We start from the raw sequence: 11,219 nt of genomic DNA on the forward strand, positions 1-11,219 counted from the left end.
ACACACACACACACACACACCTGTCAAAGGTCCATTAACTTGCTGGAGGATCTTCTGTCCAAGCAGGTGAATGAGCCTTGTGACTACCTAATGAGATCAAATAAAGAAAACAAAACTGACTGTATACAGGTACAGAGAGCCCATAGAAACTCTCATCACTGTAGTTTCTGGTTATAAAGCAAATGCAGTGCGGCTGACATACCTGTGGGAATTTCCTCTTGATGGAACTGAGAGCGCCCTCAGGTAGTTTAGCCAGTTCTGAGTCCCGAACAGCATGAACAGTAGTTGCTCTGTTCTGATGGGTCAGAGCCTCCACCTGCATTCACACACACATACACAAAATAATACATGAAAACACAATGCATTGATTGACTTTGAAGCAATTACATCAGAAAAACTAAAAATAATCTTTTTAATATTCTTTTAAAAAATATTTTTAACACATATTTGTTGTGAAGAACCTTAAAAGGGACATTTCATTCCAAAAAATAGGGTGGCTCATATGACTCTAGCGTTGTTATTAAATTTTAACTATTAAACATTTTTGTATTAAATCTAAAATAAAATAAAGTAAAAATATTACACAAAGTTTAAACGATAAATAGTTCAGTTTGAAGTAGTAAAATTACTAAAACTGAAACTGAAATGAAAATATATTAAAAGCTTTATATATAAAAAAACAAAAACATAAAATTACTGTTCATAGAAACTCTTTTATTACAAAATTGTTTGTAATAAAAGTGTAATAAATCTGAAATAAAATTAAGTAAACATTTTTACATGAAAAGCTTAAACTAAAAAAAAAAATTGAAACAAAAATTGTTGCCTTGGCTATTAACCACAATAGTTCAGGTTGAAATAGTAGAATTACTAAAATTAAATAAATTAAATAAATTAAAAGCTATATATTAAGAAAAAGAAATCACAAAAACATTACTAAATCTTACACTAAAATTAAAAATGAAAACTAAAACAAAAAAATAAATAAAAGCTAGTTCAAAATATTAATAAATAGTAATAAATAATAGTACATAAATAATACTAAAATAACGCTATATGATTTTTAAAATCCTAGTCATACAACTACTTTCAGCAAGGAACATACTGAAACATGTTATTCACCAAAAAGAAAATCATACAGGTTTAATAATGAGAGAATTATCATTTATCTCCCTATTTAGACATATATTTAGGCTATGTTACTAAGACAAGATAATTTTGCTCACACAAGAGCAAAGATCAGCACCAATAAAACTCCATGACGTAGATTCAGACTAAATTTGGATCTACAAATCAGGCCTTCATTCACATCACTCACGTCCATGGACAATGAACCACCACTGTTCTCCCAGCAATGTAACCATGGCATCAACATGGACAGGTATTCTTAGCAGCATAGACATCACCACAGAGACGCAAAAGGCATCAGCCAATCACAATAAAACATTATGAATGACGAGAGAGAGGGATCTCCTGGGAGATACTGAGTTTATTTTCTCTGATACACACCTGATTAGGTGGCACAAATTGACTGAATACATCAACCCTTGCAAATGTCACCAAAGCTATTCTAGGAGATGCTGCACATACAATAGGGCCACTTTCTATATAGTACAAATGCAGCATTATGTAACACGGAACAATATCTGATTCATCTTTGAGTCATCATAGAAAAATCTAAAGTTATGAAAGGTTATGAAACTCAAGGTACAATCATGAAAACTGATCTCGGATGCTGACTGGTGACAATACAGCTCTTTAGAACCTCGATTAAATATAAATGCTTTTATGGTAATAAAGGAGCTAAATAGGAGAGAGATAGGAATAAATTTGAAGAAGTTATTGTATTACAATATATGTTGTGCACGTGGAATAGCTCACCACTCCAATGAGATCTCCTCTACCGTACTCTCCAGTCAGCTCCTTTTTCCCATCCTCCTTCATGATGACGGAACGCAGGCGGCCGCTGAGCACTATAAAAGTACTGTCAGACTTATCATCCTGCCTGAGAGAGAAAAAGAGAGAGAAAGGATGAGGTCGTATATCATAGAAGATTTATGAAATGCTGAGGAAGCTTATCTGTCTCAGCCAGAGGGGCAGAAGAAAAAAAGGAAATCGCCAAGTTTATTAGATTGTATTCGGTCCAAATCTCTTACAGAGGAGGCATAGGAAAAGAGGAGAGAAAAATATCATAACAATAGAGTTTATCTGGGAGCTCCTCTCAGGAGTGCCAAAAACTATTATGAAGGACATATTAATATATACACTACACGGCCAAAACTATGAGGACATGCAAATGACACACTTATAGGTGCTTATCGAATGTACACTACTGTTCAAAAGTTTAAGATAAGTACTTTTTTTTTTTTAAAGTCTCTTACATTCAGCAAGGCTGCATTAATTTGATTAAAAATACAGTAAAAGCACTTGAATTGCAAAATATTATTACAATAAAAAAACTGTTTTATATTTTTAATATATTTTAAAATGTAACTTATTACTGTGATGGCAAAGCTGAATTTTTAGCAGCCATTGCTCCAGTCTTCAATTTCACATGATCCTTCGAATTTACTTTTTTTTTTGTGGAAACCATGATATTTTTCAGGATTTTTTGATGAATAGAAAATTCAAAAGAACATCATTTATTTGAAATAGAAATCTTTTGTAACATAATAAACGTCTTCAATGTGACTTTTGATTAATTTCATGCCATCCTTCAAAAAAAAAAAAACTTTTGAATGGTACTGTATAATTTCAAAACTAAGGGAGTAAATAAAAAGTTGGTCTTCATTGTAAGATTTTCTGCAACTGTATGCAGCTGAAATAGTACAAAATTAATACCTGCTAATTAGGTTACATTTGGCCAAGCATCACACTAACTACTTATTTATACTAAAAAAGAGGTTGAAGGTTGAGAGAAAATAAATAGGGTGAAAAAAATGTAGCCAGTAAATATGTGAGGAAATGAAGTGGACCTGTAGACAGCTCTGCCCGCCTCCACAGCCATCCAGTCAAGGGCAAAATCAATCTGTCTGACGAAAGGTGACATCCTTCTTACAACTGTATGAGCCACATTCAGCACCACCGAAGGCTCAGCTCGCATGATCCTGACAACACACACGTAAATATGGGAGCGAATCAACATGTCAGCTGGAGAACCATTAAAACCAGCAACCAGAGTGAGTTTATGTTCATTATTTGCCTGCCAATGTCAACAAGTAAAATTCTATGTATTATTCTACTGTATCTGGGTGCAGGTGATACTCATTTCACATGCACAGAAATTGGCCAATTATAAAGAAAATCATTGGACATAAAGGACTTTTTACTTGTGGCCAGAAAGAAATTCTGATTAAATTCCTGCTAATTTCTTCTGTGCTTTCTATACAGCAGTTATAGAGCAATTATCTGACCGTAAGTTTTTATTTTCTATAACAGTCTATTATGGCTATATCAATTAATGGATCATTTTACATATCAGTCAGACAGACCATTTAAAAGTTTGGGGTCAGTAAGATTTTTTTTTTTTTTCAAAGAAGGCTATTATGCTGACAAAGGGTGGATTTTTTATTATTACAATTTTAAATAACTGTTGTCTATTTTAATATATTTTGCAGTTTATCATTGTGAATCTGCAAAGCTGAATTTTCAGCTTCAATGTCTTCAGTGTCACATGATCCTTCAGAAATCATTTTAAAATGCTAATTTGGGGCTCAAAAACATTTCTTATTATTGTCACAGTTGAAAACGGTTGTGCTGCTTAATATTTTATGGAAACTGTAATACATTTATTTCTGGATAATTTTTAAATAGAGAGTTCAATAGAACAGCATTTACTTGAAAAAATCTTATTGACACCAAACTATTCAATATTAGTGTTATGTCAGATTAGAGAGACAAAAAAATCCAGACTAACATTAGAAATGTGGACTGAAAACCTACTCATAGAAGTGTGTTTTCGAGATGGACAGGAAGCTGCAGTCCCGATGTGCCCGTACGGAGAAGATAAGTGGCTCACCCGTCAAAACGGCCAGCTGACCCACCAGCTCTCCTGGGTGAGCCACGAACAGACACGTGTCCACCTCTCGGTCAATCATCCTCTGGTGAACATGCAACGTGCCCGAGATCACAAACTGCACACTTACATCCTGAGGGACACACACCCACACACAGTCAAGCAAATCATTTGGACAGAGTAACATATTAGAAATCCATTGAAATGTCTAGCTATTCTCACTGGCTAGGTTTTAAAATCTAGTGAGCTGCCAGTTTAGACGGCATTTTTGGGCATCACAGGTCGTCACCTGAAGCAAAAGTTGACGTCATATTAGGCAACAATATTATGCCCCCTTCTAAGATACCTTTTCTTGAATGCATCCTTATGTAATCCTATGTTAATGCAAAGCATCCTAAATCAGTCACTATTTTGGTTAGGAAGTTGTATGTGAACAAATATAGGCTCAAACAGCCATTCAGCTCACTGGGTTTTGAGCCATTTCATATGCATTTTCTGTGTGATGTCTGACCTGATCTCCTTGGTGAGCTACAATAGATCCAGCTTTAACTTGATGGAGCGTTACTCTGCCCTCCAGCAAACTGGGGTCCTGGACACACAGAGCCCAATAAAAAAATATGAATCACAAACACATAAATCAATCCAAACATACATAAACCATGAACTCTCATCCCACTAATGGAGATGTATTTTGACCTGCAGCTGAATAATCCCCAGCAGATCCTTCTTGGCGGCCTGGAAAATGGCGCCCACTTTACTAGGAGGAACGTCAGAGTGTGGTGCATTGTCTGTGTAGTGAATCATAGCAGACGGAGCGTGCTGCATGGTCACACTCTTCTTCAAAATCGACTGAAGAACATAAAACATCATCAAGATCATTTGTTTTTTAATATGTAGAGATCTTTAGGATGAGAGAGAGAGATGAAATGGTGGAGAAAAAAAAAACCTTGTGAATGACAGAACTGGATGGAGGGTCATCTATGGTGACTCGGGCCCGTTCATAAGTCATGTCCAGGTCATTTCCTGCCACTCCTGCACACGAACACATAGAAACCAGATCTAGTTTGCAGACTTTAGTACTAGAGGTGTCATTTCTGTGTGGAGTGAGTAAGAGTGGATAGACAGATGGTAGGTTATCTGTTACCTGAGCTCTCTACAGGCATCGAGACCGAGCGAGACCTCCGCGCGACCGTGGACGTGTTTTCATATGAACCAGCTTGTCCTCCATCTAAGTGATGAGACATTTATATCACTCTCAAAACAGCCATAAACAATATTCCTGTAAATCTGTATTTTTGTGAAAAAAGCTCCTTCTGACTTCAGGAAAACGGTCTTTAGATTGAAAGTAAAATCTGACAAAAACACTAGAAGCAAAAATATTCATATATAAAGTCAATATTGCAAATGCAAAGTTTTGTTTTTTGTTTACGTTTTTCTTTTTTTACTCAGGGAAAGTCTTTTTTTTAAAGGGTTCTCATCTTGGATTGTAAGATGGTATGGTTTTTATAATGTATTTGAATGTCTGTGTTATGCTCACCAAGGCTGCATTTATTTAATCAAAAACACAGTAAAAACAGTAAGTAATATTGTGAAATATTATTGTAAAAAATATATAATATAAAATAAAAATGCTTAATTGCTTATACTTTTTCTAATATGCAGATTTAGTGCTCAAGAAACATTTATGGAGGATTTATTACTGAATTAAATTAAAGGTGACATATCATGAAAATCTGACTTTTCCAGGTTTTAAGTGCTATAATCAGGTCCCCGGTGCATCTACCAACCAAGGAAACCTGAAAAAGATTAACCCAGTAACTTTGTTTTGGTAAGCCTTTTTCTGCAAGCGTCTGAAAAAACGAGCACGTCTGATTTCGCTCCCTTGGTGACGTGGCAAAGGGATCTCATTATAATATTACCGCCCCTTAATCTGTAAGTTTACACCCACGGTGCCGTTGTTGTGTTTTCGCAAGCGACAACGGTGTTCCAGTTCTAATGCCATGACGAAAGTTTGAGCAAAACATGCTAACTGTTCTGTCTTTGGCTGCACAGACGAGCACAGAACACTATTTGCAGTCCCAGCCTCAGAGGAGACAACAGAGCAGAGGATTAATTGATTTATTTACTGTATATTGCTGCTGCCACACAGATCTAAAATACCGAAAAACAGTGCGTTTCTGCTCTCACTCAAAATAGGCATTTTCGAAATGATATAATAAATGATCTGTGGGGTATTTTGAGCTGAAACTTCACAGACACATTCTGGGGACACCAGAGACTTATATTACATATTGTAAAAAGGGGCATAATATGTCTCCTTTAAATTAAATATAACATATACATATATATATGTGTGTGTGAGCGTGTATGTATGTATGCATGCATGTAGGTTCCTGTGGCTCAGTGGTAGAGCATTGCGTTAGCAGCACAAAGGTTGTGGGTTCAATTCCCAGGGAACACACATACTGATAAAAAATGTATAGCCTGAATGCACTGTAAGTCGCTTTGGATAAAAGCGTCTGCTAAATGCATAAATTTAATTTAATTTAAATGTATGTGTATACACACACACACTTCAGAGCAATTTGTGAACTATTTGGACTGCATTAACTGCAAAGAACAAACTCAAAAGAATAGACGAAAAACAACCTGAGTCTGTCAAGTTCTCTCCGGAGCCCTGCAGGTGCTCGTCTTCTGTTTGTGTCTGCAAGTGGGGTCTGCGTGGGAGTCTACTGGGACTCCCCTCAGTGAGCACACTGTTGACCGCAAACAGCGGCACTGCTTGTCTCTCCTACACAAACACAATCTTAAGAATAGACACTTACAAGCATCTAGGACACATAAAACAATTTTACTGGTCTAAAGTAACAGCCATTGACTGTATGATGTCTTTCTCCACAGAAAGATCAACTCAAACAACTCCGAACTAGTTAAAAACCATAGACTCTTAATTACTCATAATAATGATTTGTGGGTCACTTAATTTTTGTGTTGAGGTTGATTCATTTTATTTTTATTTTTTTTAGAAACTTGTAATTTGCTAATCCAAAATGACCAAACAGTTTCCAAAAAGACTATAAAAGTATCATTTAATTGGTTTTAATGACTTTGGCACTATATTTCAAGTCTTCTAAAGCCATACAAAAGCTTGACTTAAATTGAAGTCATAACTTTTGCCAAATATACTTTAAAAAGTGCATGAAACAAACAGGAATATAACTATAACATTGGAAAAATCTAATATTAGTTGTTTTTTTTTAGTTTTCAACATCCTTATTTACCATTAAACCTCAATAATTTTTACACTTAAAACTCATCACTTGCTTTTTTTGAAAAATAGAACCCAGGTAAGCAGATCATCACAAAACGATAAATGAGAGAACTGCACTGAGTTTATGCTGTGTTGTCACGTAACCTTGCCTGCTGTTGGGACTAAATTGTATTTATAGCCGATGGGAGAGCACTCAAATTCACAGTACAAGCCAAAAGTATTTCTTAAATCAAAACGGAAAACAACTCCCTCAGCCTGTCCGCGCTATGAGGGGAGAGTTACGTGTGTGTAGGGTTGTGCTGTGACATGCAGTGATGGCTGATGGGAGATTTCTACCCAGAGGGTGTTAAAATCGGTGTCCTTTAAATGAAAGCCGTGGTCTTATGATCCATGTTATTCAATCTAGCTGTGTTTTACGGCTCCAGCACAGAAGTGATTATGCCGATGGGGGTTAACGTAGCATGAAATAACACAGAGTGTGTGTGAGGAAAGCACATATTTTAGAAGTGATAGAGTGCGTGTGTGTGTGTGATCCTAAAAGTAATAATGCTGAGATGTACGCATGTACTCTTTCTCCAACCTGATTGAAAAGCTCGGTCGTCAGTCCCAGGTAGTTGTGAAGTGCCAGGAAAGTGACTCTCTGCAGACGCACCATGATTATCTAAACAGACAGAAACAAGCCACAAATTAACACTGTCATTCATGTAAATTACTATGCTTATTTCTGTAAATAACAGTATGCGGTCTCACAAATAATATGCCAGTGTCTATGCAGTAAAATGAGCCATATCATGAAAAAAAACAGGACTTTTTTGCTCTTTTGAACTAAAGATGTTTGATATGCAATGTAGACAGTCTAACTTTTCACATCACTATGTTCCCTACACAGCCAGACTATTGATGAAGAATGTAAAATATACAAAAATAGTCACTTTAACTGCATCAGTAACCATCAACATTACATATTATATTAATATTATTCTTTATTTACCCGTATCAGGCAATATTGGATGTTTAATTGTGCTAATTTCCTCCAATTTAACATTTAGATTACCTTTTCAGTCATCTAACGCTCGTTAAAATGTTAAAAGCACTACTAATTTAATAATACTGTTAAATGCAATCTTTAGATAATATTAAAATGAATTTTTCATACTGTATATTATATAAAAGTTGTGATGCCTAAATTGACAAGTAACATTTAAAATGACTTTATGACCACCATTTTAGCTTTTCATGTTTTCTTTAGTTTTAATTTATTTAGTTTAATTGTATAGAATTTTGATTGTAATATTACTATCACCAATGTTAATATTAATAATAATAACAACAATAATTTATATGTAGTACTACTGAATTTTAATATAGGCCATATAACGGCTACTAGTCATAGCATGAAAATAATTATTGGCTTAATTTTTCCATATTTGTTTTTTTTTGGGGAGCCCTAGTATTCAGTTACTTGGTCGCCCTGAAGAACCACGGTGTGTATTTTACTTTCAAATAGAGCTTTAAAGATACATCGGGGGAAAAAAACCTTTGTGAACTTTAAAAGTGGACTTTGTAGAGAAAAAAAAACCTGATTTAAATTTTTTTTAAAAAGTGTAGAATATGGGCCATTATTACAGTGTGGTTGAGACAGATGTTCAGTAAGACAGAGGTCACATTGATACAGACAGCCATGCGGGACCCTTTCAAGCCCCTCTGTACCTGTATGACTCTCACTAGCGTCTCTGGGTATTTCTCAAACACTGACTGGAAAGCTGAGGCAGGCAGACGCAATATGGTAGACCTGACCGCCGCACGAGCAAACACAGTTTTATAGGGAGCAGGATAACCCTGGAGGAAATGGGAAGATCCAAAATTAATCTCAGTGCACTGGAGCTGGATAAGTCGTCAGGAAGGCAGACAGAGAACTTACTGTAATGATGTCTAGAATGCTGAGCAGACTGTGAACGCTGTCCCCGGGCAACACGTCCTTCACCACAGGCTCTGTGCCATCCTAAAAGACACACATACAGAAAGATAATATAACAAATTTAGGGGAGGGCACTAAATTTAATTACTCATTTGCCATTTAGCTGACACTTCTTATTCAAAGTGACCTACAGAGAATTTATTGCAGGGACACAACAGGTGAAGTAACCAGAGGTTAATCAAGGAAATTATGGTGATTGTTCATAAATCAGTTGCTGTGGGGTTCGAACCCATAACATTTCCATTAGCAGCCCAGATCTAGAACCACTAAGATACTTAACCGAACAAAACACTATTTTATTAGTTGCCTTTTCACACTTAAAATGGTACACTCACAGCCTTTTTAAACAGGGGTGTAACGGTACATGTATTCGGTTCGGTACGCATGTGTACCATTCCATTTTTGTATCATTGTGTAATCATTCCATTTTTTCAGGAAATTCAGACAATACATGCCGTTTTGGTGCTCTTTGAGGTGGTGCAACAGATCGCTGTATAGAAGCCTCAGTTCTTACGGCAGCGCAGAGCGCGATCATCCCTTTTTAAGGTCTTTGCACACAGAGTCAATTCTCGTCCGATATTTTCGCACGTTAAAAAATAAAAACGACCTCACGTTGTGTCAATCACGTTTACACACTGCCAAAAAATTCGGATCAGGTTCGATTTCCTGTGTTTTCGCATCCGTAGCAAGCATTTTGATAGGACAGGATGACGAATACGAAAAAAACTTAAAAACGCATACGAAAATTTCAGACTCAGTGTGCAAGGACCGTTAGTCTTTACTTCTAGTTTTAACGCGAAATAAACATGAATGAACATCTCATGTAATCGCTCAGTGTTTCAATTGCGGAAAGACGTCAATAAAACAGCTAATAAACGAAACGTCACGTAGCATTTCATGTACCTCAGGTAAGTCATCAGTGTCTACAGCTCATTATTTGCTAGTGTAATGAAGTCTAGTGAAGAGCCTTTTGAGAAATATTAGACTATATACTTCATTATATTTTACTTTACCTATTAGTGATGTCTTGATTATTTAATGTATGTTTAAATAAATCTTTTTTGAAACAAGTTATGACAGCCACTGTGTAAATGATTATATTTCAACAACAAATAGAAATTGTATAATTTAGAAGTTAATTTAAAAACTGCATTATGTGAAATTTACATGTTTGCATACAGATTTTTAATTTGAAATTTGATTATTATAGTTAAAAATAAATAGTAATTTAATTTTGGGCTCTGTTGTTAATTGTAACCTTAATGTAAAATGGTTCCATATAGTTCAGAGCGGAAGCTGAGGTAGATCTTTATCCCTAAGAAAATTTTAATTGTAATTGAATTTATTTAAAGAAAAAGTGATTTGTTCAGTAAACCATTGTTTAATTAAAAAAAAAAAAAAGTTTAGTTTTTTCCTCCTGCTGTACAGAAACCATAACAAACCGTGATGTCAAAACCGAGATACCTATGCCTACCAAACTGTCATGTTTGTGTAACGTTACATATATATACACTGTTGTGCACATAAGTATACATACCCCTTGCAGAATGTGCAAAATGTTAATAATTTAAACAAAATAAGAAGGATCATGAAAATTGCATGTTATTTTTTATTTAGTACTGTCCTGAATAAGCTATTTCACATAACAGATGTTTACATATACTCCACAAGACAAAATAATAACTGAACTTATAAAAATGACCTATGTGTCATTTCCTGGATGATCCACGACTGTTTTTATATTTTGTGAAAGTTGTTCATGAGTCCCTTGTTGGTCCTGAGCAGTTCAACTGCCTGCTGTTCTACTGAAAAATCCTCCAGCTCCTGCACATTCTTTGGTTTTCCAGCATCTTCTGCATATTTGAACCCTTTCCAACATTGACTGTATGATTTTGAGATCCATATTTTCACACTGAGGACAACTGAGGGACTCATGCATAACTATTACAAAAGGT

At 35.4% G+C, this 11,219-nt stretch overlaps 1 pseudogene; it reads right to left on the minus strand.

Annotated features, from left to right (window-relative positions):
• The window catches only part of LOC107739699 (patatin-like phospholipase domain-containing protein 7), a 32,883-nt pseudogene that overhangs the window by 10,326 nt on the left and 11,338 nt on the right, over positions 1-11,219 (minus strand).

This window comes from Sinocyclocheilus rhinocerous, unplaced genomic scaffold (assembly GCF_001515625.1).
Source record: "Sinocyclocheilus rhinocerous isolate Xijiao unplaced genomic scaffold, SAMN03320098_v1.1 scaffold585, whole genome shotgun sequence".
In the NCBI taxonomy this organism is placed as follows: domain Eukaryota; kingdom Metazoa; phylum Chordata; class Actinopteri; order Cypriniformes; family Cyprinidae; genus Sinocyclocheilus; species Sinocyclocheilus rhinocerous.